Below are 16,354 nucleotides of genomic sequence, written 5' to 3'. Positions count from 1 at the left end.
TCTTCATTGAACCAGGGTTGGTCTCCTGGCTTGATGGTAATGGTAGAGTTGGGGACATGTCGGCCAATGAGGTCACAGATTGTGGTTGAGTACAATTCTGCTGCTGCTGCTGATGGCCCACAGCGCCTCATGGATGCCCAGTTTTGCATTACTAGATATGTTCGAAATCTATCCCATTTAGCACGGTGGTAGTGCCACACAACACGATGGACAGTATCCTCAATGTGAAGGTGGGACTTTGTCTCCACAAGAACTGTGCGGTAGTCACTCCTACCAATACGGTCATGGACAGATGCATCTGCAGCAGGCAGAATAGTGAGGACGAGGTCAAGTATGTTTTTCCCTCTTGTTGGTTCCCTCACCACCTGCCACATACCCAGTCTCACAACTATGTCCTTTAAGACTCAGCCAGCTCGGTCAGTAGTGGTGCTACCAAGCCACTCTTGGTGATGGACATTGAAGTCCCCCACCCAGAGTGCATTCTACGCCCTTGCCACCCTCAGTGCTTCCTCCAACTGCTGTTCAACATGGAGGAGTACTGACTCATCGGCTGAGGGAGAGCAGTAGGTGGTAATCAGTAGGAGGTTACCTTGCCCATATTTGACCTGATGCCATGAGACTTCATGGGGTCCAGAGTCAATGTTGAGGACTCCCAGTGCAACTCCCTCCCTACTGTATACCACTGTGCCATCACCTCTGGTGGGTCTGTCCTGCCGATGGGACAGGACATACCCGGGGATAGTGATTGCAGTGTCTGGGACATTGTCTGCAAGGTATGATTCCGTGAGTATGACTATGTCAGGCTGTTGCTTGACTAGTTTGGGTTGTTTTTGCTGGAGCAGAGAAGACTGAGGGGTGACCTGATTGAGATGTACAAGATTATGAGGGGCATGGGCTGGGTGGATAGGGAGCAGCTGTTCCCCTTAGTTGAAGGGTCAGTTACTAGGGGACACAAGTTTAAGGTGAGCGGCAGGAGGTTTAAGGGGGATTTGAGGAAGAACTTTTTTACCCAGAGGGTGGCGACGGTCTGGAATGCACTGCCTGGGAGGGTGGTAGAGGCGGGTTGCCTCACATCCTTTAAAAAGTACTTGGATGAGCACTTGACACGTCATAACATTCAAGGCTATGGGCCAAGTGCTGGCAAATGGGATTAGGTAGACAGGTCAGGTGTCTTTAATGCATCAGTGCAAACTCGAAGGGCCGAAGGGCCTCTTCTGCACTGTATTATTCTGTGATTCTAGTCTGTGGGACAGCTCTCCCAACTTTGGCACAAGCCCCCAGATGTCAGCAAGGAGGACTTTGCAGGGTTGACAGGGCTGGGTTTGCCGTAGTCATTTCCGGTGCCTAGATCGATGATGGGTGGTCCGTCCGGTTTCATTCCTTTTTATTGACTTTGCAGCGGTTAGATACAACTGAGTGGCTTGCTAGACCATTTCGTGTAAGAGTCAACCACATTGCTGTGGGTCTGGAGTCTCATGTAGGCCAGACCAGGTAAGGACAGCAGATTTCCTTCCCTAAAGGACATTCGTGAACCAGATGGGTTTTTACAACAATCGACAATGGTTTCATGGCCATCATTAGACTAGCTTTTTTTTTTAATTCCAGATTTTTTATTAATTGAATTCAAATTCCACCTTCTGCTGTGGTGGGATTCAAACCCATGTCCCCAGAGTGACACCCTGGGTCTCTGGGTTACTAGTCCAGTGACAATACCACTACGCCACGGCCTGCCCTTTATGCAGTAAACGCAACATATTTGGATTTTCAAAAAGCCTTTTGATAAGGTACCAGATAGCAGACGCATTACTGAGGTCAGAACATGCGGAGTCAGGGGACAAGTAACAGAATGGATTGCAGGCTGGCTTCAAAACAGAAAACTGAAAGTACAGGCTAAAGATAGTGTAAACATGACTGCATTGATGGCGTTATCTGCTTTTGCTCTGAACTGGAAGAATTCATCAACTTTCAATTTCCACCCTCCTCTCATTTGCACATGGTCCATCAATACCCTTCCCTTCCTTGACTTCTATGCCTCCATCGCCGAGGATAGGCGAACAAATACTCACGATAAACTCAAGAATTCCCATAACTACCTCATCTACACTTCCTCACACCCCACTTCCTATAAGGACTCCATTCCATTCTCCGAGTTTCTGTCACACCTGTTCTGATGTTGCAACTTTCCATACCAGCGCTTCAGATACGTCTTCCTTTTTCCTCAACCGAGTATTAGCCCACACAGTAGTTGACGGGGCCCTCCACCAGGTCCGTCCCATTTCCCACATTTCTGCTCTCACCCCTTCCCCTCCCTCCTAGAACCATGGTAAGGTTCCCCATGTCTTCACCTTCCACCCACCAGCCTCCGTATTCAACAGATCATCCTCCGCCACCAAACATATTATCCCCTCCCCTTTCAGCATTCCAAAGAGACTATTCCCTCCCCAATACCCTGGTCCATTCCTCAAACAGCCTTTCCCCTTCCCATGGCACCTTTCCATGTAAGTGCAGGAGATGCAAAACCTACCCCTTTTACCTCCTCTCTTCTTCCCATGCAAGATCACAAGCACACCTTCCAGGTTAAACAGTGATTTACATGTACTTTTTTCAATTTGGTATACTGTATTCACTGCTCACAATTCAGTCTGCTTTACACTGGGGAGAACAAATGCAGATTGGATGACCACTTTACGATGCACCTCCATTCAGTCCACAAGCGTCACCCTGAGCTTCTGGTCGCCTGGTATTTTAATTCTCCACCTTGCTCTCATGCTGACCTCTCTATCCTCAGCCTTCTGCAGTGTTCCAATGAAGCTCAAAGTAAGCCCCAGGAACAACACCTCATCTTTCAAATGGGCACTTTATCGCCTTCCAGACTCAACATTGAATTCAACAATTTCAGATAATAAACTATGCCTCCATTTTCTTTCTTTTTTCTTTGCAGTTTCGGGTTTAGTCTCATTTTTCTCTTGTTTTGGCTTTCGGGTGGCAGCTGTTCATCATTTTGCCATTCACATTTCTTCTCGACACATCTTTTGTTTCTTTACTTGCCCCATTACCATTCCCTCTGGCCTTGCACCACCAACTCTGTCATTTAATCACTCCTGTCTGCCACCCTATCACAGACCTTCCCTTGTTTTATTTCCCCACTCTCCCACCTTTCACTTGCTTAAAACCCAGTTTTCCCAGTGAAAGGTCATCGACCTGAAACATTAACTCAGTTTCTCTCCCCACAGATGCAGCGTGACTGGAGCATTTCCCACACTTTTGTTTTTATTTCAAATTTCCAGTACCTACAGTATTTTTCTTTTGTTAAAGATATTTACTGAGAAAGCTGCATTTGATGACAATGCAAATCACTAGGTGGCACAGAACTGGCACATGCACAAATGCAGCCTCATTGACTGAAACGTCACTGTCTGTGACGTCTCAGGCAGCTGCCAGTAATGAAAACGGTGCTGCTCAATTTGACACAAAGTAACAAATTGAACCCAAACACCGCTCAATGGCCGTGATCATCACCTCCACACCCCCGCAACGGTACCCTGCTCCCTCTCACGATTGCCACTTCTGTTCCTCACTCTCTCCAGCAATCGCTGCCTCAATTGTCATATTCAGTTTCCTGCTCCCTTCCGCGATCATCGCTTCTCTTCCCCACTCCCTCCCACACCCGCCTTCTTACCACTCCATCAACTTTCCTTTCGTCTTGCGGCCCCGAGAAGCAGTGGGGGGGCGAGGGGGGTGGCGGGCAGGGTGCTAGCAGTGAGGCAGGAAGCAAGCAGTGGGATGGAGTGGCTAAGAGTCGGGAGTAGTGGAACAGAGTGGCGAGCAGGAGAGAATAGCTGTGGGGAGCAGGGAAGAGAAGTGGCGATTGAGGCTCCGATTGCGGGGTGGTGGTGGTGAAGCGGGATGCTGTTGGCATGGAGTATCGATCGCAGCCATTGAGGGATGAAGCAACACTGTGGCGTCAATTACATGGTGACGTTGATGAGTACACGCACAGACCCATACGGGCAAGCTAGCAAATGTTCAGATACACTGATGACATCGTCAATTGCTCTGTACATGCTCTGCATTGTCAGGTGACACTCCGCACTGAGAATGACAAATGGTGGGAAATGGTGTTCCACAAGGATCAGTGCTGGGAGCAATGTTGTTCAACATATACATAAAGGATTTGCATACGGGAACGGGAAGTACAGTTTCAAAATTTGTAGATGACACCCATAGGGTTGGGCTGCAGTGGTGTAGTTAATATAGAAGACTAGGACAAAATACAGGAAGACATTAACAAACTTGCAAAATGAACTTCATTATCAGTAAGTGGGGTGAGAGTGACTGCCCTTGACATCAAGGCAATATTTGACCAAGTATGGCATCAAGGAGCCCTAGCAAAACTGGAGTCAATGGGAATCGGGGGGAAAACTCTCTGCTGGTTGGAGTCATACTTAGCACAAAGGAAGATGGTTGTGGCTGTAGGAGATCAATCATCTCAGTCCCAGGACATCACTGCAGGAGTTCCTCAGGGTAGTGTCCTAGACCAAACCATCTTCAGCTGTTTCATTAATGACTTTCCTTCAATCATAAGGTCAGAAGTGGAGTTGTTCATTGATGCTTGCACAATGTTCAGCACCATTCACGTCTCATCAGATATTGAAGCAGCCCCTGTCCATATGCAGTAACACCTGGACAACATAAGTGGCAAGTAACATCCATGCCACACAAGTGCCAGGCAATGACCATCTCAAACAAGAGAGAAGCTAACCATCTCCCCGACGCACAGCAGTATGTACCATCTACAAGATGCACTGCAGCAACTCACCACAGTTCCTTCGAAAGCACCTTCCAAATCCACGACCTCTAGCACCTAGAAGGACAAGGGCAGCAGATGCATGGAAACTCTGCCACCTATAAGTTCCCCTCCAAGCCACACACCATCCTGACTTGAAACTATATCACCGTTGCTGCATTATCGCTGGGTCAAAATCCTGGAACTCCCTTCCTAACATCACTGTTGGTATACCTACATCCCAAAGACTTCAAGAAGGCGGCTCACCACCACCTTCTCAAGGGTAATTAGGGATGGGTAATAAATTCTGGCCCAGCCAGCAACAACCACTTCCCCTGAATAAAGTAAGGGGTAATACATTTTGGTAGGAAGAATAAAGAGGTCTGATACTCCTTGGAAAATTGCCTACATTTGGTAAAGGAATGGAGAGATTTGGGAGTACAGATACCCAAATCATTAAAAGTAGTGATGCAGATGCCCTGTAAAAAAAAACACTGGGATTCATTTCTAGACGGATAGAATTAAAAAGCAGAGAAGATATGCTAAACTTGTACAGAACCTTGGAGTACTATGACCAGTTCTGGTCTCCTTAGTGTAAAAAGGATATAGAGGCACAGGAGAAGGTGCAAAAAGATTTCTTGGAATGATACCAGAATTGAGAGGTCATACCCATTAAGAAAGATTGAAAACGCTGGGGCTCTTTTCTCTAGAAAAAAAGCTAAGAGGTAACCTGACAGAGGTCTTCAAGATTTTGAAAGGGTTCGATAACATAGATAGCCAGAAGATATTTCCACTTGAAAGTGAGGCCAGAACTAGGGGCCATAAATATAACAGTCACTAATAAATCAATTAGAAAATTCAGGAGAAACTTCTTTACCCAGAGTATTTAGAATGTGGAATAAAAACAGACAGTTGGAAATACTCAGCAGGTCTAGCAGCATCTGTGGAGAGATAAGCAGAGTTAACATTTCAGGCCTGTGACCTTTCATCAGAACTGTTCTAATGAAAGGTCACAGACCTGAAACATTAACTCTGCTTCTCTCTCCACAGCTGCTGCCAGACCTGCTGAGTATTTCCAGCACTTTGTTGAAGCATCCGCAGTATTTTGCATTTATTTAGAATGTGGAACTTGCTACCACAGGAGGTATCGTAGATTGCAATGTATAAGAGACCCCATTTTTCTGGCCCCAAAAATCATGTTATTGCATATACTCGGCGTATATGTGGATCCCTCTCTCCCCACCCCCCAGCCACAATATGCTATACTCACATTAGTAGTCAGCCTCAATTTTTCGCCCCACAAACGCATGCTTTACTTATAACTGGGCGCAAGGGATCCAGCAGGCGATGCAGGTAGTGTTGCGAAGATGTGTGGAAGTTTAAGACACACCCACACAGATCAGAACCCACATGACGACCAACAAACAGAAATGGGTCCTCCAGTGAAACGAATGAAGTATGAAACTGGTTCCAAGCTAAAAGTCATAACATTTGCTAACTCGTCAAATACCTTTGCAGCAGCGAGAGAATTCAGTTTTAGTGCGAGAATGGAAGGAGGAATCCGCCCTAAAGATGATGCCCAAGATCAAATGCGACATGAAAACAGGGACCGGTCACCAGCCCGATCGTGAGAAGCAGGTCTCAGAATGGGTCCTCAAAAATCATCAGAATGGTCACATCGCCACCAGAAATGCAATGTGTATATACGCACTTTAAGTGAGCTAAATCAAACCCTGAGTCCAGCAAAGATTTCAGAGCAACAGCTAGTTAGTGTAGCCACTTTATGGAATGAAAATGTCTAATGTTGCAGAAGATCGAGATTGTTCAGAGATTATCAAAAGATCTCGATACCAAAATTACCAGTTTCCAGCAATTCATCATCAGAGAACAGCTAAAACACAAGTACTCATTCATCCATTTTGTCAATGTGGCATAACCACCCACAAATTTAAATATACCCAGCAACTGAACTGTGGAGTGGAAAGTTTCAAAAACAGTTCTGGTGAAAACTACAGGACATTTGAAGACAAGATTCGTGGTGGTACTAGCCTTCATGGCCGAAGGAACGGAATGAAAACCTATGGTAATTTTCAAATGTAAAACGTCCATGGCAAAAGTTGGATGGATGAGGATGGAGTAAAGTTATGGACTGATAACGTGTGGAGTAGGTGTCCCGGTGGTCTACGTAAAGAATACAACTCATTAGTGTGGGACATGTTCAGATCCCATATAACCAATGAGATCAAGAGGTGCCTGCAAAGTAAAAACACCCACATTGCAGTTACACCAGGAGGGGTGGGGGTCTAATGTCCGCTGTTCAACATTTGGATATTTGCCTCAACAAGCCATTCAAGGATCATGTTTACACTGCATGGAATTGGTGGATGGTCAACGGAGAAAATAACTTTACAAAAAGAGTGGAAATATGCATGCTACCCTGCTTGATGTTTTGCGTGGTTTCAGCATCAAATCGTGGGATGCTATTAGTACACAAACTGTCGTCAAATCGTTCAAAAAAAATGCAGAATTTGCAATTCACTGGATAAAGAGGAAGACGATTTGTTGTGGAGGGGTGATTATGAAACTGAAAGTGCCACATCTGATCCAGAGTGGGATCCTTACAGTGATGCCATTGCCAAAGTGACTCAGAATGAATTTGATCAACTCTTTGCATTGGATGCCAAAGACAATGAATTTAACGGGTTTTAAAACAATTTGATTGTGATTAAAAGCATCTTTGTAGAATTAATTTATTTAATAAACTGTGCCATATTAATTTAGTGAATTACCAGTATTTCTTTTTACATTTCAAAACAATGACCACCCACGCTGTTGGGCATACTCAGCATACAAGTCGAACTCCGTTTTTGGAACGATATTTGGAGACCTCAAGGCCGACTTATATGCTGTGATCTACATTAGTTGAGGCGAATAGTGTAAATACAGTCAAGGGGAAGCTAGATAAAGGGTGACGGCAAAAATAATAGGGTACAGCAAAGGAGGACAAGAAACTGATAAAGTGAGAATAGAATTTGAATGTAAGCTAGCAAAAAATATAAGAACGGACTGTAAAAGCTTCTATAGGTACATAAAAAGGAAACATTTGGCTAAAACAAATGTGGGTCCATTCCAGGCAGTCAGGAGAATTTATAATGGAGAATAGAGAAATGGCAGAGAAGCTAAATAATTACTTTGTGTCTGTCTTAACTGAGGAAGATACAAGAAATCTCCCACAATTAGAGATCCAAGGGATTAGGGGGAATGAGGAATTGAAGGAAATTAGTATTAGTAAGAAGGTTGTATTAGAAAATTAATGGGGCTGAAGGGTGATAAGTCCCCAGGGATATTGTACATGCTAGAGTGTTGAAAGACGTAGCTATGGAAATAGTGGATACATTGGTGATAATCTTCCAAAATTCTATAGATTGTGGAGCGGTTCCTCCAGATTGGAAGAACGCAAATATCACCCCACTATTTAAGAAGGGAGGGAGAGAAAAAAAAACCCCAGGGAATTATAGACCTGTTAGCCTTACATCAGTCGTTGGAACAATGCTAGAATCTGTTCTAAAGGATGTGATAAATCAACACTTAGATAATAATGATCTGATTGGGCATAGTCAACATGGATTTATAAATGGGAAATCATATTTGACGAATCTGTTGGGAGTTTCTTTGGGGATGTTACTAACAGAATTGATAAAGGAGTGTCGGTGGACATGGTATACTTTGATTTTCAGTAGGCGCTTGATAAAGTGCCACACAGGAGGTTGGTTAGCAAAATTAAAGCACATGGGAAAGGAGGTAATATACTGGCATGGATTAAGGATTGGTTGACAGGCAGAAAGCAGAGAGTAGGAATAAACGGGTCATTCTCGCGTCAGCAGGCTGTGACTAGTGGGGCACTGCAGACATCAGTACTTGGGCCCCAGCTGTTCACAATATATATCAATGATTTGGATGTGGGGACCAAATGTAGTATTTCCAAGTTCGCGGATGACACAAAACGAGGTGGGAATGTGTTGTAAGGAAGATGCAAAGTTGCTTCAGGAGGATTTGGAAAGACTTAGTGAGTGTGCAAGAACGTGGCAGATGGAATATAATGTGGAAAAATGAGAAGTTATCCACTTTGGTAGGATGAACAGATGTGCAGAGTATTTCATAAATGGTAAGATTAGAACATGTAGATGTACAAAAGGATCTGATTGTCCTGGTCAATAAGTCACCGAAAGATAACATGCAGGTGCAGCAAGCAATTAGGAAGACTAATGATATGTTATCCTCCTGCGATAAAGGCTTTGAGTACAGGAGTAGTGAAGTCTTGCTTTAATTGTATAGAACCTTGGTTAGACCGCACTTGGAGTATGGTGTGTAGTTTTGGTCCCCTTACCTTAGGAAGGGGATTATTGAAAAGAGGGAGTGCAAGGAAGATTCACCAGACTTGTTCCTGGGATGGCGGGACTGTCCTATGAAGAGAGATTGGGGAAACTGGGCCTGCATTCTCTAGAGTTTAGAAGAATGAGGGGTGACCTCATTGAAACCTACAAAATACTTAAAGGGGTAGATAATAGATGCAGCTAAGATGTTTCCATTAGTTGGGGAGTCTAGAACCAGGGGACACAATTTCAAAATAAGGGGGAAGCCACTTGGGACAGAGATGGAGAAATTTCTTTACTCAGAGGGTTGTGAATCTTTGGAATTCTCTACCCCAGAGAGGTCGCTCAGTAATTGAGTATGTTTAAAGCAGAGATTGACAGATTTCTAAATACAAATGACATAAGGGGATATGAAGATAGTGTGGGAAAAAGGCACTAAGGTGGATGATCAGCTATGATCTTATTGAATGGCGGGGCAGGCTCAATGGGCTAAATGGCCTACTCCTGCTCTTATGTTCCTATATGTTGATATAGTTAGAAGAGGAGGGGTGAGAGGTGGTTCTTGTGGAGCATAAACAATGGAATTAATCTGTTGGGCTGTATGGCTTATTTCTGTGCTGTAAAAAATATATAACTTCGATACTCGCTGGGTTCCTGCTGTATTTGATAGTTGCTACACATTTACTGTTCATAGTAGTGTTATTCGTCTGTTGATGGCAGATGTAGTATCAAGAAATTATTTCAATGCCACCATCAACTTTGAATATTTTCAAATTCAACAAGTTAATTTTTAATTGATACAATGACATTGCTGCTGTTTCCTGCTCTCGCCCCCAAACTGGAAAATTTCAATCAACTTTGCTGCCAATTTCCACTCTTGCCTTGTCTTCACATTGTCCATCTCCGACTCGTCCCTTCTTCACCTTCTCTATCTCCATTTCTGGGAATAGGCCATCACCAATATCTACTATAAGCCCACAGACTCCCACAGCTACCTTGACCACACTTCCTCACGTCCCACCTCCTGCAAGGACTATTCCATTCTCGCAGTTTCTCTGTCACATCTGTTCGAATGATACCACCTTCCATACCAGTACTTCCTATTTCCTCAACAGAGATTTCCCCTGGCAGAGGCCTCGTGCATGCTCCCATTTCCTGCACTTCTGCTCTCAGCCCTTCCTACCTCCCAACCTCCCTACCCCACTCCTAGAACAGCGATTAGGTGTCCCTCATCTTCACCTTCCACCACACCACCCTTCATATTCAACAGATCATTCACCACCATTTTCACAAGCTCCAGAATGAAGTCCCCACCAAAAAAAACCTTCCCCTTTCCTCCACTTTCAGCATGAAGAGACCATTCCCATCCCAAAACCCTGGTCTACTCTTCTATCACCTCCAACCCCTCCCCTTCCCGTGCAAGCGCAGGAGATGCAACAGCTGCCCTTTTACCTCCTCCCTTCCCACCATCCAGGGTCCTAAACACTCCTTCCAGCTGAAACAGCAATGTACTTGTACTTCTTTCAATTTAGTACATTGTATTTGTGACTCAAGCTGCAGTCTCCTCTACATTAGGGAAACCAGGCACAGATTGGATGAACACTTTGTGGAACACCTACTGTTCAGTCTGTAAGCATGACCCCGAGCTTCCAGTCACTTAAATTCTCTGCTCTGACTAGTTCTCAGCCTCCTACACTATCCCAAATGAAGCTTAGCACAAGCTCAAGGAACAGCACCTCATTTTTCATTTAGGCACTTTACAGCCTTCCGGACGCAACACAGAGTTCAACAATTTCAGATCATAATCTCTGCCCCCATTTTTTCCCAACAGCAGCTGTTGGCAATGATTATCCTATTTCCATGTACAGCTCCTCCGGATTCATCTTTCCTTTCTTTACCTGTCTCATTACCATCTCCTTGAGGCTAACACCATCATCCATTTTGTCATTGAATTTCTCCCACCGACATCCATCTCACTGATCTTCCCTGCTGTTCCAACTTCCTCTCCCTCCTCTGCCAGGCTCTGTACTACTTTAAAACCTGCTACACTGCCAACTTATTCCAGTTCTGATGAAAGGTCATTGACCTAAAATATTAACTTTGTTTCTGTCTCCACAGATGTTAACTGATCTGCTGAGTATTTCTAACATTTTTTATTTTTATTTAAGAGTTTTAATCATTTGTACTTAAGAAAAACTAAGAAATAAACACCTTCACAAATATTGTCCTCTGTTTCTGATCAAATGTAAATTGTGCATCGATAGAGAAACAAGCTCAAAATTTTAATGCATCCTTTTCTTACCCATCGGAAATATTATGGCCTGGAAAATGAAAATAAACCTGGTTTAGAAAATAGTATAGCTATTTGTTGAACACATTTCATATCAATTGTCCAAAGCACTTCCATGTCAAATAAAGGTAGTTGATATCGTGAAGATACTAAAAACAAACAAGTCAGTGCAAGAACCAAGACTAGTCAGTTTTTTTTAATTCATTCATAGGATATGAGCATCACTGGCAAGGCCAAAATTTAGTGCCCATCCCTAATTGCCCATTTTTTTTTTTTTTAAATAGAGTGGTGGTGAGCTGCCTTCTTGAAATACTAGTCTGTTCGAGAAGATGTTCCAGGATTTTGACCCAGTGACAGTGAACAAACTGCTCTATATTACCAAATCAGGATGCTGTGTTACTTGGAAAACGTGCAGGTGGTAGTGCTGCCCTTATTCTTCTAGGTGGTGGTAGAGGTTGAGGCTTTGGAAGGTGCTGTTGAAGAGGCTTGATGAGATGCTTCAGTGCATCCTGCTGCCACTGTATGACAGTGGTAGAGTGTGAATGTTTAAGGTGGTGGATGGGGTGCAAATCAAGCCGGCTGCTTTGTCCTGGATGATGTTGAGCTTCTTGAGTGTTGTTGGAGCTGCACTCATCCAGGCAAGTGGAGAGTATTGCATCACACTCCTGACTTGTGCCTTGCAGATGGTGGACAGGCTTTGGGGAAGTCAGATGGTGAGTTAGTTGCCACAATATTCCCAGCCTGACCTGCTCTCAGCCACAGTATTTATACAGTTGGTCCAGTTATGTTTCCAGTCAATGGTAAACCTCACCAAATTGAATGTGAGGGATTCAGCGATAGTAATGCCATTGGAGGTCAAGGGCAGATGGTCAAATTCTCTCTTGTTGGATGTAGTGATTGCCTGGCACTTATGTGGCACAACTGTTACTTGTGTGACGGAAACCACACCTGCCAAAATGAGATATTAATTTTGTTATATAGAACATTATTTTTGAACAGTTACTGGACTTGAAATAACGTGTTAAAAAAGACAACAGTGGCTGAAAACATGGCTGCACATTTGCATTCTAAAAAACAGTTGCATGAAGACGACAATGGAAGTATTTCCTGATTCAATTTCGCTCGATTTTATCCATAGTGAAGATCAAGAGACATCCAGAGTCATTGAGCCAGCCCCACTGAAATAATCTGGTAATTTTGAAGAAATCCACAAATCTTGTAGACGAGACTGCTCTAAACAAGGAGCTAGTCACATGACTAACCTGCTAGCCAACCAGGGTTGCTTTTGAATTGTGCCTGACAGAGCAAGTGAACTTCAAGAAGAGAGCACCTCTCTCTCTCTTCCTCTCTCTCACGCAAAGTAACTTAAGCCTCATGACAGAAGTCCAACGAAACAAGTTTGAAAGTGTGCACTGGGCCCCAATGAGAATTGCAAAACTTAACATCCAATGCAGAACCAGTAACTAAATTCCATCCGCTTCAAACCTTTTCCCTTTGATTCTTTCTTTTGAGTCTCTATTTGCGTGTGTGTTTATCGCGTATACATGCTGCATGGTCGTGTCACGTATTTTTAGTAGTTTTAACTGAATTAAAGTTTTAAGGTTAATAAACTTACACCTTTCTTGTTCAAATCTGAGTAAACTTGTCCAGTTGATTTCTTTGCCATTACAATTAGAGAGCAGTGAGCAAGGATTCACTGAGGGGAAGCTAAAAACAGTGTTTTAGAAATTAAACTGTTACAGCCAAACCAGAAAAAGGCTGAGAGGGGAGCCCTAGACCCCTGCCTCACCTGGTTGTAACACTTGCCACTTATCAACCCAAACCTGAATGTTGTCTAGGTATTACTGCATGTGGGTACGGACTGTTTCAGTATATGGAGAGGTGCGAATGGAACTGAACACTGTACAATCAGCGAGCATCCCAACTTCTGACCATATGTTGGAGAGAACATCATTGATGAAGCAGCTGAAGATGGTTAGCCCTAAACACTACCCTGAGGAACTCCTGCAGCGATGTCCTGGGACTGAAGAGATTGGCTTCCAACAACCACAACCATCTTCCTTTGTGCTAGGTATGACTCCAACCAGTGAGCGTTTTCCTCCCCAATTTCCACTATCTTCAATTTTGCTCGGGCTCCTTGATGCCACATTCAGTCAAATGCTACATGGTTGTCAAGGGCAATCATTCTCACCTCACCTCTGGAATTCAGCTTTTTTGTCCATGTTTGGACCAAGGCTGTAATGTGGTCTGGAGCTGAGTGGCCCTGGCGGAACCCAAACTGAGCATTACTCAGCAGGTTATTGCTACGCAAGTGCCACTTGATAGCTCTGTCGACGACATCTTCCATCACTTTACTGATGATTGAGAGTAGACTGATGGGGCGGTAATTGGCTGGGTTGGATTTGTCCTGCTTTTTGTGGACAGGATATAGCTGAGCAATTTTTCACATTGCTGGGTAGATGCCAGTCTTGTAGCTGTACTGGAACAGCTTGGCTAGGGGCACGGCAAGTTCTGGAGCACAGGTCTTCAGTACTATTGCCAGAATGTCGTCAGGGCCCATAGACTTTGCAGTATCCAGTGCCTTCAGTCATTTCTTGATATCACGTGGAGTGAATCGAATTGGTTGAAGACTGGCATCTGTGATGCTGGGGACCTCAGGAGGAGGCAGAGATGGAACATCCACATGGCAATTCTGGCTGAAGATGGTTGCAAATGTTTTAGCCTTATTTTTTGCATTGGCTTGCTGGGCACCCCCATCATTGAGGATGGGGATGTTTGTGGTGTCTCCACCTCCAGTTAGTTATTTAACTGTCCACCATTCTCAACTGGCTGAGGCAGAACTGCAGAGCTTTCATCTGATCCATTGGTTGTGGGATCGCTTAGCTCTGTCTATAGCATGCTGCTTCTGCTGCTTAGTATACACGTGGTCCCATGCTGTAGCTCTATCAGGTTGGTATTTCATTTTTAGGTATGCCTAGTGCTGCTCCTGGCATGCCCTCCTGCTTTCCTCACTGAACCAGGATTGATCACCTGGCTTGATGATAATGATAGAGTGAGGGATATACCAGGCCATGAGGTTACACATTGTGGTTAAATACAATTCTGCTGCTGATGGCCTACAGCACCAAATGGATGCCCAGCTTGAGTTGCTAGATCTAGTTCTGAATCTATCCCATTTAGCACTGTGATAGTGCCACACAGCACAATGAAGGGTATCCTCAGTGAGAGACAGGACTTCATCTTCACAAGGACTATGCAGTGGTCACTCCTGTCAATAGTTATGAACAGATGCATCTGTGACAGACTGGTGAGGACAAGGTCAAGTTTTTTTTTCCCTTCTCGTTGGTGTTCTCACTACCTGCCACAGGCCCAGTCTGGCACTAACATCCTTCAGGACTCAGTCAGCTCCTTCAGTAGTAATGCTACTGAGCCATTCGGGACTGACATTGAAGCCCTCCCAACCCAGAGTACATCTTATCCCCTTGCTACCCTAATGCAACAGTCTCATTGGAAGCTTGTAAAGCTGGCTTCAAGGGCCTTTCACAATTGAGGTGTGAAGGAAAAGTAGGAAGAGTCAGCCAGCATTCCCAATCCAGATCAAAATTCAGTGATTCTGCTGGAAATGCTGCGCATGGACAGCTATGAAGTGAGCATGAGATGTATCAGGATAGAATTCAATGCCTACATTCACATATAAAGGCCAGGATTTTTAAGGCAGCATCGGAGACCATGGGGGTGGGGGGGGGGGGCACTAAGTATCACAATGGGTGACGGGGAGCAGTGGGACTGTGTGCCCATCCCTTAGCAATCTTCCTAAGGGGTGGGATAGGTCGACAACAGTCTTTCTGCCCAGAGGCCAATTGAGGCCTTTTAAGCGCCTTTTCCTGCTGCCGCTGGGACCTTACCAAAAGCAAGGGGGGCCACTGCCATACAGGGAGGACGCCTTGTAAAACGAGGCGCCCTCCCAGTGGGCTTTTGGGGCTGCGGGGGGGCCTCTCCTCCGTGGGCAATTTGTGGCTCATGGAAGACCCCCACCGGGAACAACTTTACGCCCCCACTCGCTGGGGCCTTCTGGATTGTCCCCAGTGACCCCACCTCACATACCTTTGTTCCAGGGTTCCATCGCTGAGCATGGGTCCGAGGCCTCTGCAGTACTGGCAGTGGCCACAGCTCTCAGCGGCGCTACCAATACTGCTGAGCTGCCAGCCCTCTCATTGGCCGGCAGCTCTTGGAGGCAGTATCCTCCTGATCAATCATCATCTTTGATACGCTGCCTATTGTTACCATCTTCCTCATCAGAATCCTCTTCACTATTCCAGCAAATTTCATCAAATGAGTGCTCATCTGGGCCATCATTCCACCAATTATTTTCTTCATTTTCATCATCCTCATCCTCACATGCTTCATCTGCCATCTTTAAAAGGAACACAGATCCTGCCTCCTAAAACTTTGATTCAAAAAGACTGGCAGATCACTCCAGGTAGGGGTGGGTGGGGGGAGGGGGGGCACGAAAAGGCAGAGGCAGGGCTCCCCCTGCCTTTTTGGCTCAGCAACAGGAACCCCACCTCCAGCACATAATCCAGCCCAAAGAGTTACTACATGGGCAAGTATCCCAGAAAAAGTCAGTGCTTTCATGGGAGCATACAAATACCTGGGCATAGATCTCTCACTGTAAGGTTGGCGGAAACCTCAATGAAACAGGATAAATGGTCATTTTTTGGGGGCTCCCTCAATCTTACAACAATGTTCTATCAGGAGATCCAAAGAACACCTCTGGAAATTCCAGGCATTAGTTTTTAACCATCTCCACTTCAATTATTAACATTCACAATGGCCAACCATACTTTCCCCCTTAGATGCAAAATAATTATGAAAGCATATATAATTGATAAAAGAACGATTTTC

At 44.7% G+C, this 16,354-nt stretch overlaps 1 protein-coding gene across 3 annotated transcripts in view; it reads right to left on the bottom strand.

Annotated features, from left to right (window-relative positions):
* Positions 1–16,354, bottom strand: part of slc7a6os (solute carrier family 7 member 6 opposite strand) — a 73,988-nt gene that overhangs the window by 44,082 nt on the left and 13,552 nt on the right. Inside the window, exon 6 of one of the 3 annotated variants that reach the window (XM_068049684.1) lies at positions 8,358–11,480. The exons of 1 other annotated variant lie outside the window; for it this stretch is intronic. The gene's annotated coding sequence lies outside the window, so the exon portion shown is untranslated. One more of the 3 variants, XM_068049683.1, reaches the window with a different exon arrangement.

The sequence above is a fragment of the Heterodontus francisci genome, chromosome 17 (assembly GCF_036365525.1).
Source record: "Heterodontus francisci isolate sHetFra1 chromosome 17, sHetFra1.hap1, whole genome shotgun sequence".
NCBI lineage: Eukaryota > Metazoa > Chordata > Chondrichthyes > Heterodontiformes > Heterodontidae > Heterodontus > Heterodontus francisci.
This window is presented reverse-complemented; position numbering and strand designations above follow the sequence as displayed.